The sequence below is a fragment of the Felis catus genome, chromosome A1 (genome assembly GCF_018350175.1).
Source record: "Felis catus isolate Fca126 chromosome A1, F.catus_Fca126_mat1.0, whole genome shotgun sequence".
Taxonomy (NCBI): domain Eukaryota; kingdom Metazoa; phylum Chordata; class Mammalia; order Carnivora; family Felidae; genus Felis; species Felis catus.
In genome coordinates, this window is record NC_058368.1 from 60265131 (window position 1) to 60287447 (window position 22317).

At 36.4% G+C, this 22317-nt stretch overlaps 1 long non-coding RNA gene across 2 annotated transcripts; it reads right to left on the minus strand.

Annotated features, from left to right (window-relative positions):
* Positions 1-868: 868 nt before the first annotated feature.
* On the minus strand, positions 869-21886 carry LOC111560120. 2 transcript variants are annotated; one of them, XR_002741694.2, is made up of 4 exons: positions 21830-21886; positions 13678-13772; positions 9346-9485; positions 869-1125 (listed from the first exon to the last, which is right to left on the minus strand). It is a non-coding gene; the product is annotated as an uncharacterized LOC111560120 (long non-coding RNA). The 2 variants fall into 2 exon arrangements; XR_002741695.2 differs by lacking the exon at positions 9346-9485.
* Between the last annotated feature and the right edge of the window lie 431 nt (positions 21887-22317).

The following is a 22317-nucleotide window of genomic DNA, read 5'->3' on the forward strand; positions in this document are numbered from 1 at the left end:
AGCTTCAAGAAATGGAATAAATTGCCTAAGATGACAACCAGTAATTCACAGGATGAGGATTCTAAAGCAAATCTATCCAACAATGGAGACCTTGCTTCTTCATATGAAATACCTTTAGAGAACAGGAACCTGATTTTGATGTTTGGTATGTTTTGACTTGGTCTCATGTAAATGACTCAGATTTAGAAGGCTTCTCTTTTTAAGATTTCCCAAAAAGAATGCTTGACAAGTTAGACAGCAAGCATGTATCTCATTAGCTTCTGGCAAATGTCAGATTTATTTACACATTCTGAGAGTTAATGATGCATTTCTGGATGGTTTCTTATAAGTAACTATTTTCTATCTAATTTTAGAACACCTTGAAAGTTCTGTTATTTGTGACTTGTGAAAATTCAAATCTTCTAATGGTTTCAGAAAACAAATTCTCTCTGTGTAGAAAGTAATATGTGAATATATCTATTTGTGAACACATGGAGAGTAATGTATAGTATTACTCTATCTACCCTACATGCTGTGTACTTTATATACTCTTTACCATATAATCAATTTACTTTATAAACTATATATTTTATCTATACTCTATGCTCTATGACACTATTACATGTATATAATACTTCTCTGACGGTTGGAGGAGATATCCATGAAGAGACTTCATATGACAATGTAAACCTGACTCTTCTTAGAACTATGATTAATATAATACTTCTTAAGCATGGGAGAAATTACATAACAAAAAGACCATGTTATAAGTTACTTATTTCCATACAATCCATCTGTCTCTTATCCAATCTAAGTAAAGAAAAATGAGATTTTTTTTTAACCATTATAATTGTGTTTAGCCATTCCCTTTAAAAGAATAGCAATCAGCTCATATTTTCCTAAGCAGTTTTATTAGGATAAAGACTAAACTGCTGGAAAACAAGCAAATGAAAGACAATGCCTTAAGTTTGACTCGTGCACATGGAACAATTTAAAATTCCAAAGAGCCTATGCAAGTGAGGCTTTGCTCTGTGATCTTCTTCTATGGATTTGTCTTCTTCCCGTGTAATTCTCCACCATCCTCACAGATGTTGCCTTCCTCAGCGTGGTTCACGATGTACGTCTGCCACATCAACGTATCAGTCCCTAGGCAGGAAAAAAGAGAGGAGGAACAGGGTAAGACCTTTTAAATACCTCTCATTTCAGTTCATATTTTATTGGTGAGAACTTGAGTACAGAAGCAAATATAGATGTAAGTCTGGGGATGAGAAAGGTAGTTCACAGCTGTGCAGCCATGTGCCCAAAAAGAAGGAAATAGATTGGAGGGGGGGGGGCAGCTAGCAGATGGCCAGAGTCCTTCCTGTGGCCACCACATATCTTCCAACAAATTGAACTAACGCACACTTCTTCCAACAAATTGAACTAACTCTCTAGCTGAAGGACAAAGCCCAAGGTCTTATCCTACGGCCACACTCAGCTCAAAGCCTGTAATCTGTGCCAAAAGGACAATCCTATCCATTATGTCCAGTTGTGGATTCTATTACCTGGCAACTTACAAACTAAGAGAAAAAAGATCTGCCCTCCATAATCATCCTCACTGTCCACACACACATTTGCCCCAATATTTCTGGGGACAGAACCGTGATTACAAATGGAGGCTTACCTAACATGTACCTAAAGATTAAAAAATTATAATTCAAGCAAATAGACTGTTAACTAAATACCTTTCATCTACCCCTTTGAGAAATTCAGAATTCTCAGACTCATTTTTCCATCTATGAATGTGGCAACACATTATAAATGCCCCCTTGTAACCTTTTTTGCCCTTCTTTCTTTTCACACCTTTCCTTAATGGTCAATTGTGTGACACCTCAGCCTACAAGTCCAAAGTACCCTCAAAGCTCCTCTGAATAGCTGCCCATTAACGAGCTCTTGGGCATAAGCTAAGGCCAACAGTGGAGCAGGCAACTCTCAAGAGATGATGTGAATGAAGAGCCTGTGAAAAACCTGGAGGTCAATGTGGAACTGTTTAGACAGGGTGTCCTGATGTCTCAGGTGTCTGGAACACGGCACAGAAGTGGAATGTGGGCTCCAGCTGGGCATCACTGCCACTTGGCCTGTAGAATCTTCACCTTGATGATGGGGGCAAAGCTGAATAATGAGTCAGGCCTGCCAATGAGGGGATCCCAAGGCAGAGCTCCCTTTGCCTGCGTCCAAAGTTGATAAGGAGAATAACGTATTAGGTGAAACAGGAACAAACAAATGCTACTGAAAAAAAGAGTCCATGTAGAACATAGAATGAGAAACATGTCCATCAGTCCATGATGATGCTGAAATTCTGGGCAGAAATGATAAAGGCTGGTTTTGCTGAATGTTGCATAAGTTCATTGGTGAGAGTCATTCTGATCTGTGAGAAAAACCATCTTTTCTTCAGTTTTCCTTGGCACTTGACTCTGATTTCTGGGAGTTTCTTCATTGCGTCCATAATCTTCTGTGGCCAGATCTGAAGAAAGTTGATATTCTCCTTAGAGATGCACTTTTATAAACTATTTCTAGCACTTGTAATTCTAGGAGGCCGAAAACTGTTCTGGAGAAAAACAATCAGATTTTTATAGGCCATAATTTCTTTGTAATTACTCTCTCAAAAGTTATTGGACTTCTCATCTATTTACTTTCCCTCAGTGCAGTATTTGAGAAACAACGCCTGATGTAAGATTTTATTTTGTGTGACCATTTCTCCCTAACTTTGAGAAATGAAGGTAACTTGAAGAGCTCTTGATACAATAGGCTGGAGCAAAAGGCAACACTCATTCTTTTAGAATCACCCCAAGCTTAGGTAACCTTTCTTGGCTGAAAAATCATAAAGAGATGCCTTGATAAATGTTATGAATAACAATTTTATTTTCCTGGTCTTGAGGAGTACAAAATGAGATTTTTCAACTCTGCAAAACCTCGTATTTCTGGCCTTTTCCTTTCTTCTTGTTTTGAAAGTAAGTAAAATCTTGCTAGAGGTGATTTTTTATTATAATAATTTGCATAAAGCAGCAAGAATCAGGCAATATACACTCACATTATAGCTTTTTACAACCACTCCCCTAGAGGTTGGCGATCAAAGCGGTTCAATAGCCACGTATTCTGCTTTGTAAGTCATCAAAGACAATGGGTTTACCAGTTATGATAGCATAATGAGTCAATCTTTATGGGTCCAGGTGGCCTAACCACCAATCCAATGCCATGTACTTTAGGTTTCTGTTACACAGCAGCCTACTTGGAAGTTTAAAGTCTTTTATTTTGACTAAAGTTTAGATATTGTCTAAACAATAGATGTCCCCAAATATAAGAACATAAATAAAAGAACTATAATTTCTAGTCTCGCCAGCAGCCACGTGCAACCATGTGCCCAGGAAGACTGGGGGACTGTCTTTTGGGGTAACAAATGGGATAGAAATTCAACTCTAAAAACTGAAATGCCATTATCACTGCAAAAAGTACTCTACCAAGATCAATAATGGTTGGTCACTTAATGATTAAAATCAATAATTTCCTTTTGCCCATATCTCCTTTCCCCGAACTAATTTCCTACTCTTTAATTCCTCTTTCTTACAACAGTAATGCATTGGACAATAACCCTCATATCTTGAGCATCTGTTCTCTTTTAGTTCATCATAGATTCAACTCCTGTAAGTTTCCTCTTTTTCACAGTTTTTGCCCTCTTTTTTGCAAGCTCAAGATCTCCTTGGTTGTTTACTTTTCTTATTCTATGTTCTATGGTCAATCTTTAATATTTCTCTTTGCTTCCTAGATTTCTTTTAAAATCTCCACTCCCTAATTCAGATTGTCTGCAAGATATCTCTACATAAGACCCCCATTTTTTTTCAATTCAGTCTTCCACTTTTCCTCCAGTATCAATTAAAGAACACTGTCTACTCTTTCTCATCCTGATTCTGTACCGTTCCTCATGGTATCTCATTCTTCGTTTTGCATAAAATCTTTGTGTTACTATTTCCTTTTGTCAACATCAACATATTATTCCATGTTTATGTCAAATGCCCAAAATAAAATGCCCATAGAAAGGCTATATCTTCTTATAGGACTCATACATTAACCAAAGTTCTTGTCCTTACTCTCCTCTTCAAACGTCATCTTCCCAAAAGATGTACTGTGGAATACTAGGATTTGTCTGACATCATTCCAGGTACCCACTATTTTGCAACTCATGCTCCTCTTCCCTGTTTCTATCCAAAGTTGAGCAAGTCCTTTCAGAGCAAATGCTTTCTGAGTCTTCTCAAAGTGATGCAAGTATCTCTGAGAAGATGCTAGTGGAGACAGTGAGGTGGTCAATTCACTTTTCTGTCTAATGTGCACAACAGCAATGTGTAACTTTGTCATATGTCCAAATTTTGCAGTGGTTGCATAATTTGGGAAAATCAAATTATAAGAGAAAAAAGAGAAAGAGAAAAAAATTTAGAAATTTTACATTCATAGATCATAAAAATGCATACAAGTAGATTAAAGCATTAAATACGATTGCTGATGCTGTCAAACGCCAGTTTCAAGACTTGTGTTCCTTTCCTTGGGTTCCTTATCTTATGTCCAATGTATATATTCTCTCTTAGGCGATGAGTCATCATTGGTTTGATTTTGTCTGTTTGTTAGCTATTTTTGTTTAATTCAATGACTATATTTTTGTTTATAGATTTTTTTCATTTTACAGAGTTTTTATTATTTGTGCTCTTTTTATGTGATTTTTTGGTCACAGTTTGTAGCCCACTTTTCATTTTAAACATTTTATTTTATTTATCTATTGATTTATTTTTTTATGGAGAGAGTGAGTGGGGAAGAGGCACAGAGGGAGAAGGAGAGAGAGAGAGAGAGAGAGAGAGAGAGAGAGAGAGAGAGAGAGAGAGAATCTTAAGCAGGCTCCATGCCCAGCATGGAGCCCAACACAGGGCTAGATCCCACAACCCTGGAATCATGACCTGAGCTGAAATCAAGAGTGGGATGCTCAACCAACTCACCCAGGCACCCCTCACTTTAAACATTTTAAACATGCTTATTTTAAATGTCATCGTTCATATTCTTTATTATATCTCTAGTTCTTTGTAAATTATTTATTGTTTATCATTGTTTTCTGTGGTATCTGAGAGCCTTGGAATGGAAAAGTCTTCCTATAAAATATTTTATTTATACCTTGCAATCCATATGATTTGTCTACATTCTTTTTTTTTAATATGAAATTTATTGTCAAATTGGTTTCCATACAACACCCAGTGCTCATCCCAACAGGTGCCCTCCTCAATGCCCATCACCCACTTTCCCCTCCCCCCACCCCCCATTAACCCTCAGTTTATTCTCAGTTTTTAAGAGTCTCTTATGGTTTGCCTCCCTCCCTCTCTAACGTTTTCCCCCCTTCCCCTCCCCCATGGTCTTCTGTTAAGTTTCTCAGAATCCACATAAGAGTGAAAACATATGGTATCTGTCTTCATTCTGATCACTTTTTAAAATTAATTTTTGATCTTGGGGTGCCTGGGTAGCTCAGTCGATTAAGCAAACAACTCTTGATTTCAGCTCAGGCCATGATCTCACAGTCTGTGTGTTCAAACCCCATGTCAGGCTCTGTGGTGGCAGTTCAGAGCCTGCTTGAGATTCTCTCTCTCCCTCTCTCTGCCCCTCCCCTGCTCTCTCTCTGTCTCAAAAATAAACTTCAAAAAATTTAAAGAACAAAATTAATATTTTTATCTATAATTGTAAATTCATTTGTGATTAATAAGCATCCTGTTTCCATGCTTCATAGCTGAGCCACTGAGATAAACATTTATAGTCTCACATCAAAGATAAGCCAACATTTCCTCAATGCTGATCTAATGCAAGATGCTCAGTTTCATCTCCCTGTGAGATGTGCTGACTGTGAAGGTCTATGGCATGGCCAGTTTTCTGACTGGAACTTATGCACATATCACCTTCTGATACCCACTGAAATGTTTGGCTCTAGTTCCCACTCACGGTTCTTCTTCATCTTCTTTCTCCTTGTAACTTGGAATTAGTTTCTTTCTTTCTTTTGATTAAGTGCATATTCTTAAAACATTAACGAGAATTAAAAAAAAAAATGTTTACTTATTTATTTTAAGAGAGAGAAAAAGAGAGAGAGGGGGAGTGGCAGAGAAAGAAAGAGAGAGAATCCCAAGCAGATTTTGCGGTGACAGTGCAGAGCCAGACATGGGGCTTGAACTCATGAATCACGAGACCATGACCTGCACCAAAACCAAGAGTTAGATGCTTAATCTACTGAGGTACCCAGGCTCCCTGAATATTTATATGTTTTAATACTAGGACCTATTCTCATTAGTTCAGTCCACTGTGTTCACAAGAATCCCCTCCTTCCCATCTGAGTGCATTATTTTTCAAACATACAGACATTAATCTTGATTCTTTAAGAAAAAATGTAACCCTTACCACATAGCTTTATTTTACCTCAGGCTCTAGGTCCTTGCCCTCATTAGCACATTTAAACAAATCTGAAATATACACTCAAGAATAACATCTTATGAGATCTCATAGCACTAGGCTGGACTTGGTACTTTAAAATACATGGAACAATTTAGGAGGGCATTGTAAGTGCCATCTCTTGAAAGATTTCTCTGTCAGCATGATAGCTCAAGTGCTTCCTGACATTTTTCCAGATGAGATAACAATTAATCCAATAGCCATATACACAAATATTGGAGCACAAATACTCAGTCTCTGATGCACTGCCATATAAAATCACAATGACAGAAATATTTTCCTATCTGTCCAAAGTTCCTGCTATGGGGGTATGATGGAAATTTATTATCAGAAAAATGACAAAGATAACTTCTTTGTTTATTTTTTTTAATTTTTAATGTTTATTTATTTTTGAGAGAAGAGAGACAGAGCATGAGTTGGGGAGGGGCAGAGAGGGAGGGAGACACAGAATCTGAAGCAGGCTCCAGGCTCTGAGCTGTCAGCACAGAGCCTGACACAGGGCTCAAACTCACAAACTGTAAGATCATGACCTGAGCTGAAGCCAGACGCTCAACCAACTGAGCCACCCAGGTGCCCCACTTCTTTGTTTATTAATGTTTTCATGCTATGTCTCTCTGGATAGGTGTCCTGAATTTTATTTTTTAACCCACCAATTGGTTACCAAAAAGTTGGTATTTTCAGGTTAACCACTTATGTCATTCTGGATCAAACCAAAATCTGAGATCAAGCACCATTTTCCCATACAAAGATTTAGATAGAGTAATAAAAGCAGATACTATGAGTCAGTGGAGCTGGAGGGTAGAAATCATCATTTTTATTAATTCTGATCTTGTGTGTAAAGTTGGGGATTTTGTCTTAACCAAGCTACTACATTGTAAGTTTTTAAAAATATAAAGGGGGGTTTTCTGACACTGTGTTTTCTGGATGTTAGTTTAAAATTTTTTTAATCTGTTAATTAAAATTTAATTATAGTGATGTTAGTTTAGAGCCACATTAACTCCACCAGGCTGAGAATTCAAGCCCACAGAGTGTCTTTTGGTGTGAAAAGTTCAGAGACTTTTCATTAGGAAACCAGATATATTCTCAGTGCCTATCTATATGTTACATAGTTGATCTAAGAATAATTACTTTCCCCCACCAAAGTCTAAAACATTAGTAGTAGTACGTAATATTATATTTGCAATCTTTCTTTACTGGGAGATAAAGAAAATAATTACATAAAAAATATTTGTCAGACATTCTTTTTAAGAACCTATGCATATTGTTGAAGAAAAAAATTCCATTGGCTCAAAAAAAATCTTTTGAAATTATTATGCCTTGCATTCATTTTGGTATAAATCCATGAAAATCAATCATACATGGAGAAATAGTCATCATTCTTTACCTCAGTAAAAATATAATACCTAAATGGGATAAATAGCTAATAGGCAGAGAAACTCTACTCATAGTTTTACAAAGAAGACATACAAATATCTGACAGGTATATTGGGTGGGGGTTGAGGGAAATTGGTGAAGGTGTTCAAGAGATAAAAACTTGCAGTTATAAGATAAATAAATTCTGGGAAAGTAATGTACACATGGTGACTGCAGTTAATATTGTATTGAATATTTCAAAGTTGTTAAAAGATTAGATCTTAAAACTTCTCATAACAAGAAGAAAAATAACTATATGAGGTTAATTCAACCTATTATGGTAATTATTTCACATTATATACATATATCAGATTACTATGTTTGTACACATTGGATTAATACAATATTATTTGTCAGGTGTATCTCAATAAAACCTTGGGGAAAAACATAAATACTTAACATTAGTAATCTCTAAAGTCCCAAATTGGTAATATTAAGTTTGATTGATTAAGATAGTATGTGCCAAATATTTCCATTATGAAATTTAATCTTTTGTTCGTTTTGTTAATATTAATCTGTAACATGATAATTTCAGACTTTTTGAATACCCCAGCACTTACAGTCTAGTGATTTCTCATTAACTTATGGATTTTGCCTGAGTCAGTTATTACCATAATGATCATTAAATGGTGACTTTTCTATTACTTCTTCTAAATTTTTAGTAAGTATTCTTATATAAATAAGATGCTGTCCCCCTTTTACTATTTTTAATATGAAGTCAATTATGTGCTATGTGATTAAACGCACTGTAACATAATTACAATATGTTAAGTGATGTAAAAGGAATTTTGATTTGTTTGCAAAGGTGTTATGTCCTAGTAAGTATACTTAGTCCATCATTTTACCATGTTCCTCCCATATGAGATCTGTTTATGTCAAGAATATCTTGCAGCTATTGGAATATTTCTAAATCAGAAAGTTTGAACTGCCATGGAAAGTCCATGAAATTTTACATTAGGGCAAATATAAATTTGCAAATACCTAGGAAGTCATGAGCATGAGTGTATACTTTTTTAAATAATAATTTGGAAGACTATTGAAATAGTAATTGGTGGAACTTCCTGTAATGGAATGAAGTAAATCCTTCAGCTGTATTGAAATGAAAAAGTAATATCAAATATAATTTATTGAACCTGAACAATTGCTTTCTGACACAGAGGCAATACCTTAGAGATACTGCGGGTTCATTTCCAGACCACTCCAATAACGCAAGTCAAAGAAATTTTTTGGTTTCTCAGTGCAAATGAAAGTTATGTTTACACTATACTGTAGTCTATTATATGTGCAATAGTGTTATGTCTAAAAATGTGCACCCCTTTATTAAAAAATACTTTATTGCTAAAAAACGCTAACCATCATCCAAACTTTTAGTGAGTTCTAATCACTGATCACAGATCACCATAACAAATATAACAATAATGAAAACGTTTGAAATATTACGAGAATTACCAAAATGTGACACAATGATGCGAAGTGAGCAAATGCTAGTAGAAAACTGATGCTGATAGACTTGCTTCATGCAGAATTTCCACAGACCTTCAACTTGTAAAACAGGCAGTATCTGCGAAGTGCTATAAAATGAGGCATGCCTGTAGAGATGAAATAGAACAAGCACACATGCTGGGGGAGCAATAGCCTTCAGGAATTAGACTCATTTTTCTTGGGCTCAATTGAATGCAACAAAAGACGTTTAGTTATTTCCTTACACATTCCCGTTCCAATTAATTTTTGAACTGCACACATGTTCCTTCTCTCACAGTATGCACTACAGTACATTTATGGAGAGGCTATCCTAGAGATATTAAGACTATCCTAGAAACATTGCATATCCAATAAATGTTATGTAGCCTAGTAGCCTGCCTTGTGAATGATCTTTGTGTACTCTCTGACCACGTCTATGTTATTCTCAGAGACATCACAAAGTACTAGCCTAGATCACTTTGAGTTTGGTTGAGGTCTACTACAGATCTTTATAATATTTTTAAAGTTACATCAATAAAGGTATTGTTTGATACAGGTTTTAACAGATACCCTTTCATCAGGTGAAGGAACCTTTAGCTAATGATTTGAGAAATGCTTTGTTTCTGTGTTTATTTTTATTCACGAACAGGTGCTGAATTTTTATCAAATATTTCAATGCAATATTTGATTAATTTATTATTAATAAATTATTTATTTTATTGAGATTAATTTATTATTTGTTAATATGTTTCAATACAATAACAGATTAACTTTCTATTTGTTAAAGTATGCAAACACACTGTGACACTTTATGATACAAAGTTCTTTTCTATTGCTGGACCGAAACAAATGTAAATGTGATATATTTTATATATATACGTTGCAGGTTTCCATTTGGTAAGAGTGTATTCATGCTTTCTGCATCAATGTTCTTAAATGAGTTTGCTCTACAATTTTATTTTCTTGTACTATTCTTGTCCAGTTTTATAATTGAGGTTTTACGGGTCTAGTAAAATGTGCTGGGGAATCCTTCCTCTTTTTCTATTCTCTGAGCAGCTTTTGTAAGATGAGGATTGTTTGTTTCCTCAAAGTCTTCTTAAAACATCTCCAAAACTATTGGCGATCATTTGTTTTTTCCCTAAAACTTTTTGTAGGAAGAATTTTTGGCCATTGATTTATATTTTATATGAACAGCTACAATTTCATTTATATTAGTTGAGGATATGTTTCCTAAAATATCCATATTACTCCTTTTCAAATATAATGCCATTAATGTTTTCATTGTCCTAAAAGTTTTAGATGTCTTCTACTAATCTATTTGTTCCATTTTCTAAAGTTTATTTTCCTTCTTTGTGCTTTTCTTTTTCCCTAGTTTGCCTTGGTAGATCATCCTGTATTTTTACACTTCTAAAGAATCAACTTTGGGCATTGTTTATTATCTCTATAGTCCCCTCCCCACAAGATGTAACATTTCTGTTTAATAATGTCTGATTCTATTATTTTATTTCTCCTACTTTTCTTTTTATTCTGTACATTTTTCCTATATTTTGAGTTGAAAATAATATATTAGTACTAACAATAAGAACATAATAATTCCTTTCATGAATATTTGAGCACTCACCAAGTGAAGACTTTGTTTGACATGTGGTGATACAGTGTTTTGAAAAAAGAAAAGAGCACTAAAACATTAAATGTACGAGGGCTATTTTAGTCAGTGTTGTAGTGAATTATAAATCAATGCTGTAAAGGAAAAAATAATTAGTGGAGATGGAGAGATGCATAGGACACTTTGTTTAGGCAGGAAGGTAAAGGAGTTCTTCGAAGAGATGTAGTTAGTTCGCTGGCTCTCAGAAGGGTTGGAAAGAAGAGGTAGGTCCCATAGGCACTGGGAACAGTAGAGCCATGGTGAGCCAGAAGATGACCACAAGAGATTTGAGTTTACAGCAGAGTTAACATAGGAGAAAGTGGCCCCCCAAAAAGATGGAGAAATAGAAGACAGATTTTCTAGGACAAGGCAGGGAGTTTAGATTTTGTAATAAAGCAACACAAAGCCATTGAATTGTTTAAGCAAGGAAGCTAAACATAAGCTACCTTATGTTCTGAGAAAGCCATGTTTCCTCTTTTGCAGAGAATAAACAAGGGAAGAGAAACCATAGGAGTGGAAACACAAACAGGAAGCTGGTGTCATTATTTAGGTGAGACGGATGGTGGATTGAACTAAAGTGATATCAATAGGAATAAGGTTATAGTGGCAGATTTGAGTAATATTTTGAAAATATTATTGATGAGACAGTACTCATATTTCTACAAAGCTGAACTCAGGGGTGTGCAGTGTCTACAAAACTTTTTCCTTTCTCATCTTTCACTTTAAATATTCTGTCAGATCTTGCCTTCTTGCCCCTGGATAGTATATTCAGATGCAAAACCATTCTTGGTTACTTTGGGTATTAGAAAACCCATTTTTAGATATTGGAAAAAGCCTAGCTAAGATTAGTGTCAAAAATATGACCAATTATCCAATGTAAGCACATCACCTTCTTTGGCTTGAGTCTTGCCTGAGAATGTTGCAGGGCATCAACCAAATGGTGCACTATCATTTCCTGTCACTGCTTTTCTCCCTTGACCATGCTGCCTCTGGCTGCCCCAGTTGGAGAATGGGGCAGGAGATGAGGCAGTGGGGGTGGGGAAGGTACAGCTGAACTGGTGTGTTTGTAATCCACCGCTGTTGTCTTCTGCATGGCAAATCTACTCAAATCATTATTTTCGTTTTTACATGGGGTACATTGGGGCTTTTTGGATGCAAGCTTCCTGTGTCATGGAGACCTCCAACACTGCCATTTCTTTGCAGAGATATTGTCCTTTCAAGTTAACCACTGAAGACACAGATTTTGTTTCTTCCCTTGATCACAGAAATGGAACATAGCCTCCCACCTGCATCAGGTCGCTCTGCTCTGCCCACAGGTGAATCCAGCCAAACCAGTCTAGCACCTTGAAACTTTTCCAGACAAAAGAGACAGGTGTGTTTTTGCCATGATCAAACTTGCCATATGCTCACAAAACCCCTCTCAGCATACTTCTGTTTGACAGCAGTCTAGACAAGCCAAAAATTTTGGGCTCAGAAAGCATCTGGCAGGAGCGGCAGCCTTGAGTCCTTATATCCCTCCACCCCTTCTGACCTCGTCAAATCTCTTGGAACTCCCTGAGCTAGTCTTGAAATAAGGAAAAGCCTCCACCTTTGCAGAAAACAAAGGAAGGTAAAAAGCCTAAGACTGATGATCTTTTTCAAGTCCAAGTCATCCTTCTCTCTCAATCCACTGGATCCTTAGTTTTCTCTACAGAAACCTAGATGTATGTGAGGAGGTCAGGATGCAGAGCTGGGTAGTGAACACCTTTTAGCAAATACTGAATATGCACTTCTAACATCTTCCTGCTTTTCTTTTTTTAAAAACAATGTCCATCCTTTAGCACTTATCTTCTCAGTTTAGAGAAGCAATAAAATTATCAGAAATAGCTGAAAAGCTACTTAGTATTATCATTTAATCCTCAAATTAACTCTATAATTTAAGCTTATTTTTTTCTATTTTTCAGAAGGGGAAAATGGTACACAGGAAATGTGAGTCACTTATGCATGTTTACATACCTAACATGTAGTAAAAGCAAGGATAAAATCAGACTATTCAGCCTTTCTGACAAGAAGATAACTCAGAATTCTACAAACTTGGTTTCAAATACTAATGTAATATCACTGAAATATGAAGACCTATGTTCAAGAATATGCTTTGTTTCCTTAAAAATCATGTGGTCTCAAAATGAATTCTTATTTTGCTATTCATATTACTCTTTACAAACAAAAAAATTGAACCAATTATTCCTTTTTTTACTTATATATTAAATCTAGTCTTCTTTGAAAATGTGCAACTGTTTCTGACTTTAGAAAAGCCCTTTACCATACTCTTATTTGTTTTTTCCTCTAAGTAGAATCTAAGAGAAGAAATAAGTGTATTAAATGATAACCAATTATAATTGAATTTTATCTTATATTCAGAAAGGGGAAATTATAATTTCATGATCGTCTGATTAAACATTTTGGAATTTTTCTCCAGAGAAAATAAAACATAAAAGAGTGATCTTTTACAGAGGTTATCTGTAGCCAAGGTATCTAGTATTGCTTTCTGTTTTCTTTTTTGAACAGGGGCTGGCATTTAATTCTAAAAGACTGTATGATGGCCAATCCAAAGGGGAAAAAGGGAAAAAAAGTAAATCTAGCCATTATACATTCTTTGTTCACAAGAACTCAGTGTTCTGATCTGAAATACTCACCACCCACTCTCACATGTCACCAGAAGGAAAGCGTCTGCTGCACTGCTAGAGAAATACTTGTTCGGCTAACCAACAATCACATTTTTTCAGAAGCCCTAGAACAAAGAAAAATAGAATTTATACCCTATTTGAGCACATGTATTTTATTTCATTCAATTCCTGACTTATTTTAAAATGTGAATTTGGGGGCTCTTCTAGATATCGTGCTTTGTATGCCCCAGATGATGCACTAAAAGCTGGTGGCTTAATATTTGATATTGAGAATATTTCCTTCTCTCAGAAGAGGATTTAAATATTCTCATATATCCAAAACTAGAGGAAGTTGTATAATAGGAACCAGCAAAGACTTACTGTCAGAAACTCTGTGTAAAATATGCAACCCTGCCCTTAACTACCAAGGATACTTTAGGAACAGAAAATTTTTTAGAGCTGTAATATCTTCATTTATAAAATGGAGACAGCGATAGTTATCTCTTGGGTTTACTATGAGTACAAAATGATAGCATTTTTACAATTGCTTTGCAAACTAAAAAGAATTCGGCATTATTAAAATATTTTAAGAAAGTAAATTACATAATTTTTGATGTTTTGTTAACTATTTCTGGATACTGAAGTATCATTTTGTATCCTAAACCAACAGTTTACTAAATGGTATTTTAGTGGTCTGTTTCCAGGGAATAACTTTCATATGGGTATTATCCAGTTGCATATAATGAAATGTGATATATAATCGAGCATTACACATTGAACTTATCATCTGGGAAATTGGAATTGTCAGTCCCTGAGAAAATAATTAAAACCCATGCTTCCACAGAAATATATTGAAATTCATTTCTTGAGTAAAGATACATGTGGGAGAGAAAAAAAAAGATAAAATTGTTTTCTCTCTCTCTCTCTCTCTTTTGTAATGTTCAGGAATAAAATCTAATTCCAGGAAGAATATAGTGTAATGTGTAAGGAACAACACAACTGTCGATGCTTGAAAATGTTATTTCAGCTGCAATTAGAAAATAAGAGAACATTCTGAAAAATGGTCTGAAAAGTAACTGTTCTAAGAATGACGACAAAAGAAAGACTATTTGAAAGTATGATATTTAATGAATTACTAGTCAAAAGGACCCTCAGCCATGTGAGGCTACATCATTTTGTAGAGTTACAACCAAAGGTGGAACTCTGAATAGCCAAATATGTTTACATTCTTTTATAACTCCCAAGGGGCGCCTGGGTGGCACAGTCGGTTAAGCGTCCGACTTCAGCCAGGTCACGATCTCGCGGTCCGTGAGTTCGGCCCCGCGACAGGCTCTGGGCTGATGGCTCGGAGCCTGGAGCCTGTTTCCGGTTCTGTGTCTCCCTCTCTCTCTGCCCCTCCCCCGTTCATGCTCTGTCTCTCTCTGTGCCAAAAATAAATAAACGTTGAAAAAAAATTAAAAAAAAAAAATAACTCCCAAGATGAATAGTTTTTCTCCTAGGACCATGGACAGCACAAGAGTGATGGAGCCATGGTGAGTTAAAGTATGTCTGGCCTTCTCTTTAATTCTACTGAAATTTAATTATGCATGGCTAAAAAGAAGTGGGTTGGGTTGCCTCTTAGTCTTCAATAATTTACTGTCATTTACAGTACAAAATCATAAATAAACTTAAATATAACATAAATTTACTCTGTGTCACATAAGTAATTGGTTTGACAGCTAAATTAATTTAGCAAAGAAGTAGTTTTCAAATTCTTGCTTGTTTTAAACATAGCCTATAGTTAAATTGAATCAAATTGTTAGTTTCCTTTGCTTATTTGTGGCTTTTTAATTTTTTAATTTTTTTTTTATCTGAGAGAGAGAGAGAGGACAGGGGAGGGACAGAGGGAGAGAGATAGAGAGAAAGAGAAGAGAGAGAAAGAGAGAGAGAATCCCAAGTCAGCTCCATGCTCAGCTTAGACCCAGACGAGGGGCTCTATCCTACAACCCTGGGATCATGATCTGAACCAATATCAAGAGTTGGAAGTTCAACTGACTGAGTCACCCTGGTGCCCCTCTTAGCTTTTAATGTACATTAGTGTTTAAAACCAAGTAACTTTCACTCAGATTGTTCACCAATACTCAGGAAAACAAAATGGGCTCACTCTTGGTGTTGTACATTCTATGGATTTAGACAAATGTATAATGGCATGTATCCACCATTAGAGTAGCATACAGAGTATCTTTTTAAAAATTTTTTTAAATGTTTATTTTTGAAGGAGAGAGAGACAGAGTATGAGTGAGGGAGGGGCAGAGAGAAGGGGACACAGAATCTGAAGCTTGCCCCAGGTTCTGAGCCATCAGCACAGAGCCTGACACGGGGCTTGAACCCATGAACTGTGAGATCATGACCTGAGTCAAAGTCAGATGCTTAAACCCACTGAGTCACCCAGGTACCCCTAGAGTATCTTCACTGCCCTAAAAATCCTCTGTTCTCTGTCTATACATCCCTTCCTTCCCCAGCCCCTAGCAACCACTCATCTTTGTACTGTCTCCATAGCTTTGTCTTTCCCAGAATGTCATGTTATTGGAATCATAATGTATATACCCTTTCTAGATTGGCTTCCTTCACTTAGCAATAAGCATTTAAGGCTTCTCCAAGTCTTTTCATGGCTTGATATAACATTGCTTTTTAGGACTAAATAATATTTCATTGTCCAAATTAGCAGATCATTGATCCCTTCACCTCATGAAGGACATTTTGCTTGCTTCCATTTTTAATAACTATGAATAAAGCTGCTAAAAACATCCATGTGCAGGTTATTGTCTGAACATCAGCTTTCAACTACTTTGGGTGAACATCAAGGAGTGATTTCTAGATGGGTAGGTGAAGGGTCTGTTTTATTTTGTAAGAATAGTCTACTGTTCTGAATTCTATTTCTCTATGTCCTTTACAAGTTTTTTTTTCTTTATTTCTTTTCAATTTCTTTGTGAATAAATAGTATAATGATTTGTAATGATATTTTTTCTGTCCATATCAAGCTGGTATAAAAATATGGGTAACAATAAAAAAAAAGTCTTCCAAATAGTTTTGAGGCTAATCTAACAAGTGTGAGATCTCTGAAACATTAAGTTCTCAACTATAAATTCTCATTTAGGATCTTAAAGAATGAGTTTCTTCTCTCTCTTTAATTTCCCTAACTGACTCCCTATAAGTCTGAGTTCTTCTCCCAAATATAAATAACATGCATTCTGAATTTTTCACTCTAAGCAAAAGGTGTCACATTGACATTGCTCTGTTTGATCTTAGTTTCTAATTATTTTTGATCATGCTAATACCAAAGGTCTACTTATGGACTTTGTTTTCTATATTCATATGACTAAATAACTCATGACCATAAGAACATAATAAGATGACCTAGGTATAACATGGGCTTATCACCTGTCAGCTATATGGTCTTGACCAGAAAAATAGTACTTACTTCAAAAGATTTCTTGAGGTAGCAATTTAATACTTGTCTAGATTGCTTAGGACAGTTGAACACTCAAAAGACTAATGAAAAATTAAAATTTACTGGTATCATTTTTTGCCTTTTATTTGTTATTATTTTTGCATTTCCTAATAATATTGGCAAAGTTTAAATTTGCTTTGGCACTTAGAGTTGGTATGAGTTGAATTGTGACCCCTTCCAAATATGTACAACTCCTAACTCTCAATACCTGTGAATGTGGCCTTATTTGGAAATAAGGTACTGCAGATTTAATCAAGTTAAAATAAAGTCATTTATTCCAATATGACTGGTATCCTTATGAGAAAGGGGAAATTTAGACTCCACAGAGAGAATACCATGGTAAAACACAGAGACACACAGACACAAAAGCAAAATAGCCTTGTGAAGATGAGGGAGAGAATGGAGTTACACGGCCATAGCCATGAAATTCTTAGGGCTACTGAAAGCTGGAAGAGGAAAGGAAATACCTTCCCCCGAGAGGTTTCAGAGGGAGCACTTTCCTGCCAACAACTTGATTTCAGATTTCTAAGGCTCCAGAAATGTGAGACTAAATTTCTATCATCTCGATCCACTCACTTTTTAGAACTTTATCATGGAATCCCTAGGAAAGGAACACAATAGCCTTGTCACTGACTATTGCTCGTCTGTCCCTGAACTTTGCTTCACCTGAAGCATTTGTATCCCAAATCTTCTAACAAGGAAGAAAAAGATGACCCTTCTACTTGTGTAACAAATCTTTCTTTTGACTTCTCCTTTTACATTTTCATAGTGTCCAGACCCCATATGTCATTTGATAAATGTGTTTTACAGACTACATCATGGCCCAAAATGAAACCTACCTTAGCAGGCTGTGTTTCTCTTTACTGTGCCTCTGCCTCTGGTCTTTGTTAGAGATAATAAAGACTCAATCTCACCACTTGTTTTAGTCTCATAATTGGCAGATAAGTGTCAGCTCCATGTTTTTCGGCCCTTGCACTGCTCAGAAGGTCCGGTGGCCGTTATTCAAAGAGAATCTGATCTTATTTACTCTGGTATGCCAGAATTCTCACTGTTGTCCCCCTTAAGGTCCCTGTTTCCCACCAAATGCTTACTACTACAGCCTTATTAAAGTTCTAACAAATAATAAATGAACCATAAGCCTAATTTCCTGCTTCCATGTTTTTGGTCATTCTGCTCCATTTACTTTTATTACAAATACTCAAATCCCTGCCTGCCCATATTTCATCTGATTAATCCTAACCATTATATTTCACATTTTTTAGTACTCTAATTTCCACTTTCATTGTGACCTACAATCTGGTAATCTCTGCATTTGGACATGGCCATCAAGTCTCCCCACTCTCAATTATATAAAGCATATCTGCCCCTGTCAGGGTTAAATCATTCCCACCAACTGCAATCGTTTTCCACTAGCACTATGAGGGGAGAATGTTCCTGGTCCTTACTTTTGTAGATTTAGGGTTGACTCCCTGGGGGAGGAGTAGAGATGATGGAGTGGAGTTTCACGGGTGGCTTCTCCTCCTTTCCTGTGGTTCATAGACTCTGATCTTCCCTGTGAGCCCCGAGCAAGGGAAAGAGAGCAGCCCTCTTGTCTGGCCCTAAGTGGCTCCTCATTTGTTTTCTGCCCAACTTTTATCAATTTGACTTTTAAAAACTGTGTCTTCTTAATGGCTTACATGGTCTTGAAAGATCAGTCCCAGGTAAACAAACTCTTGGCCTTCTCTCTCTCTCTCTCTCCAGGTTTCAGATTACTCCATTACACTGTAATTTCAGTTTTCTAATATTTTCAGGAAAAAAATATCTAATTTTCAGTTTGTTCAGCTCTTGGTCAGTTGTCAGAGTGTCAACAGTACTCTCTCTAGCTCCCTGTTCTAGCTGAAACCTAGAACTTGTCTGGATTATTTTGGAAAATTATGTGAAATCTGTTTCTTTAAGAATTCTTCTCATACACCATCCCATATGTACTTATTAACAGCATAGGTCATCCTTCGTTTTCTTTTCCAATGCCTATGCCATAGCATAATTGATAACCCTTTTCCCTACTTTTTGAATAATATTATTTTAATGTTTTTGGGAAAACTAGTACCCTCCTTTCACCCAAGAGCCTCAGAGAATGGTTTTTTGCTTGTCTTCTTGTTTTTTAATTAGGCCAACATCAGTGATTATGGAGGTAAGTTTGACTAGTAGGGGAGGAATTTAATTTCTTTATGCTTTGAAGCCAGGTATTATTGTCATTGTGTATTTGTATTTTCCTCTTCTAGATTTGAAAGAAGACTTAAGCTGCTTCCATTTGACTTTCTAGGTAAGTTCTTCTTTCTAGCTTGTCTCTTGTTCCAGGTGGAAGACCCTGATGGAAACTGAAACCACCCCCTCTAGCAATAAGAACTGCCCTAAGCCAGCAAGACCCTGCCTGTGTTGACTCCAAGGCAGGGATCATTTGCCTTTCAGTGCCTATCTGCACATACTCACCCACCTTTGCCCCACAGTTTGCCTATCTGAACCTGGAAGTCTTTTTGGTTCTTTGGAGACAATCTTTGAGACACTAGTCTGCTGTCTTCCCAGTGTTCCTCACTGAAATAAATTCCTTTTTGGTTTCACCACCACCCCTTTCTCTGCCTTTGGATTTTGTCAATGATCAGTGACTGAACGTGGTCTGTTAGGGACCCAGAGCTGGGCACTCTTGCCTTCTTGCTTCAGATTTAAACTCCTTTAAGAAAAGCAATTATTCCATTTTTAAATTCTTTACTATGCAGTGTTTTCTACAAATTAAGTATTAAATAGGTATTGAATTTATTTAGTTTGAGTACTTACAAATCTCTACTGAGACCAAAAGTCCCAATAACGACTACTAATAAGAATATTCATTCCACTCTTTCTGCCTACCTTTCTTTTTTTTCTTAGTTTGAACACCTACAAGATAAATAGATAAACATGTGATAAAACTCAAGTAAATTATATAGATTGAGTATAATAGATGACACTGCAAACATGAAAGAATCAAGTATTCAGTAATATTTATGGCATATTAAAATGCGGCTCTCACTACAAGGACATCTAGCACAAAATAAGAAAATAAAGAAATTTATCTAATCTACTCCATTTTTCTTAATATCCTCTCAAGAAATTATTAAAGTTAGCTACACAGGTATTGTCAGAAAAAAGATTTTTTTTTTTTTTTTTAACTTTTGGGACAGAGAGAGACAGAGCATGAACGGGGGAGGGGCAGAGAGAGAGGGAGACACAGAATCGGAAACAGGCTCCAGGCTCCGAGCCATCAGCCCAGAGCCCGACGCGGGGCTCGAACTCACGGACCGCGAGATCGTGACCTGGCTGAAGTCGGACGTTTAACCGACTGCGCCACCCAGGCGCCCCCAGAAAAAAGATTTTATAATGTGGGTCCATGTGAAGCCAAATAACCCTACTTGAAGCAGAGTGAAGAGATTACAATCAGCCAAAAGGCACCTTGAGTTCGGGCTGTAAATTAATGAGGGCAAAAGGGTTAATAATAAAGAAAGAAAGGAATAAAGGGACAGAGTGACAAGAGAAGCAAATTTCATTTTGTTTCTATCAGGGTCAGCTTTCATCCTGTCCTCCTAGCACTACTTCCTTTCTTACTCAAAACCTAAATAAGGAAACAGACTTGAAAGAATCATAAACAGGGGTGTCCAGGTGGCTCATTCATTTAAGGGTCTGATTTCAGCTTAGGTCATGGTCTAATGGTTTGTGAGCTCAAGCCCCACATTTAACTGTGCACTGACAGTGCAGAGCCTGCTTTGGATCCTCTGTCTCCCTCTCTCTCTGCCCCTCTCCCACTTACTCTCTCTCTCAAAAATAAATGAACATTTAAAAAAAAGAATCAAAAACTGATTTTGTGGTTTGAAAAGCCCAGTGGTGATGGTATATCCACTAATGGAGGTGGGCAGGGACAAAAATGATCCCAGAAAAAAATATATTTAGTGAAATAATGTGGATATTTATATCAAGTGTTAAAATTATGTTGCCTAATTCAGCCACCTTTCAAGGCATTCTAAGACCAGATTTGTTTCCTCATTACTGATTCCCAGCTGTTCTTAGTACTCACTTTCCTCCCAAGCTGTTTCTTTACATGAAAATGATTAAGACGAATAATTTGCTTACATAGAAGTAAGGCCAATAAGTGTTCCTGGTCTTGAAGATTTCCCAAATATGTTTTTTGCTGACTTCTCTTTTTTCATGTTGATTATCTACTATATATATATATATATATATATATATATATATATATATATATATATAATTTTTTTAATGTTTATTTATTTTGAGAGAAACAGACAGACAGAGCAGGATGAGCGGAGGAGTGGCATAAAGAGAGAAAGAGATAGGGAGACAAAGGGAGGGGGACAGAGAGAGTATCCCAAGCAGGCTCCATGCTGAGCAAGACCCAAGTTTAGGGCTCCATCTCAGGACCATAAGATCCCTACCTGAGCTAAAACCAAGAGTCAGATGCTTAACTGACTGAACCACCCAGGCACCCCTACAATTTATATTTTTATGTCTATTAGAAAAATTTTCTTAGGCAATGTATAATGTCACATACTCTTTAGATGACCCAAAATTATTTGCATGCTTAAACATCAGTTTTCTCTCTTAGTAACCAAGGGAAAGTGAGAAATTTTAAAGTCCTAGATTAAAGAAAAAAAAATACAGGGGCACCTGGGTGGCTCAGTTGGTTGGGAGGCCGACTACAGCTCAGGTCATGATTTTGTGGTTTGTGATTTCGAGCCCCGCATCGGGTTCTGTGCTGACAGCTTGGAGCCTGGAGCCTGCTTCGGATTCTGAGTCTTCCTGTCTCTCGGCCCTTCCCATGCTCATGCTCTGTCTCTCTCTGTCAATAATAAACGTTAAAAAAAAATTAACAGAAGCCCATCATCCCAAGGTTATCTTATCCCATGGTGCTGCAGTCTTTTGTGTAACCTACTGTGCAGCATGCTGAGATCAGATAGGGAAACAAAATACCGTAAGTAAAACCAATTGCTATGATGTTTGGGCACCTAAACAATTAAATGACCATCAGTATAGGACTTTTTCATAGTTAAAAGAAAGTAAGGAAATATGAGCATGACTACAAAGAAAAAAGAATTTTCTTTTGGTTTTCATGTTGAAACCAGAGGGATTCATCTTTATGTAATCCTTGGGTTGCT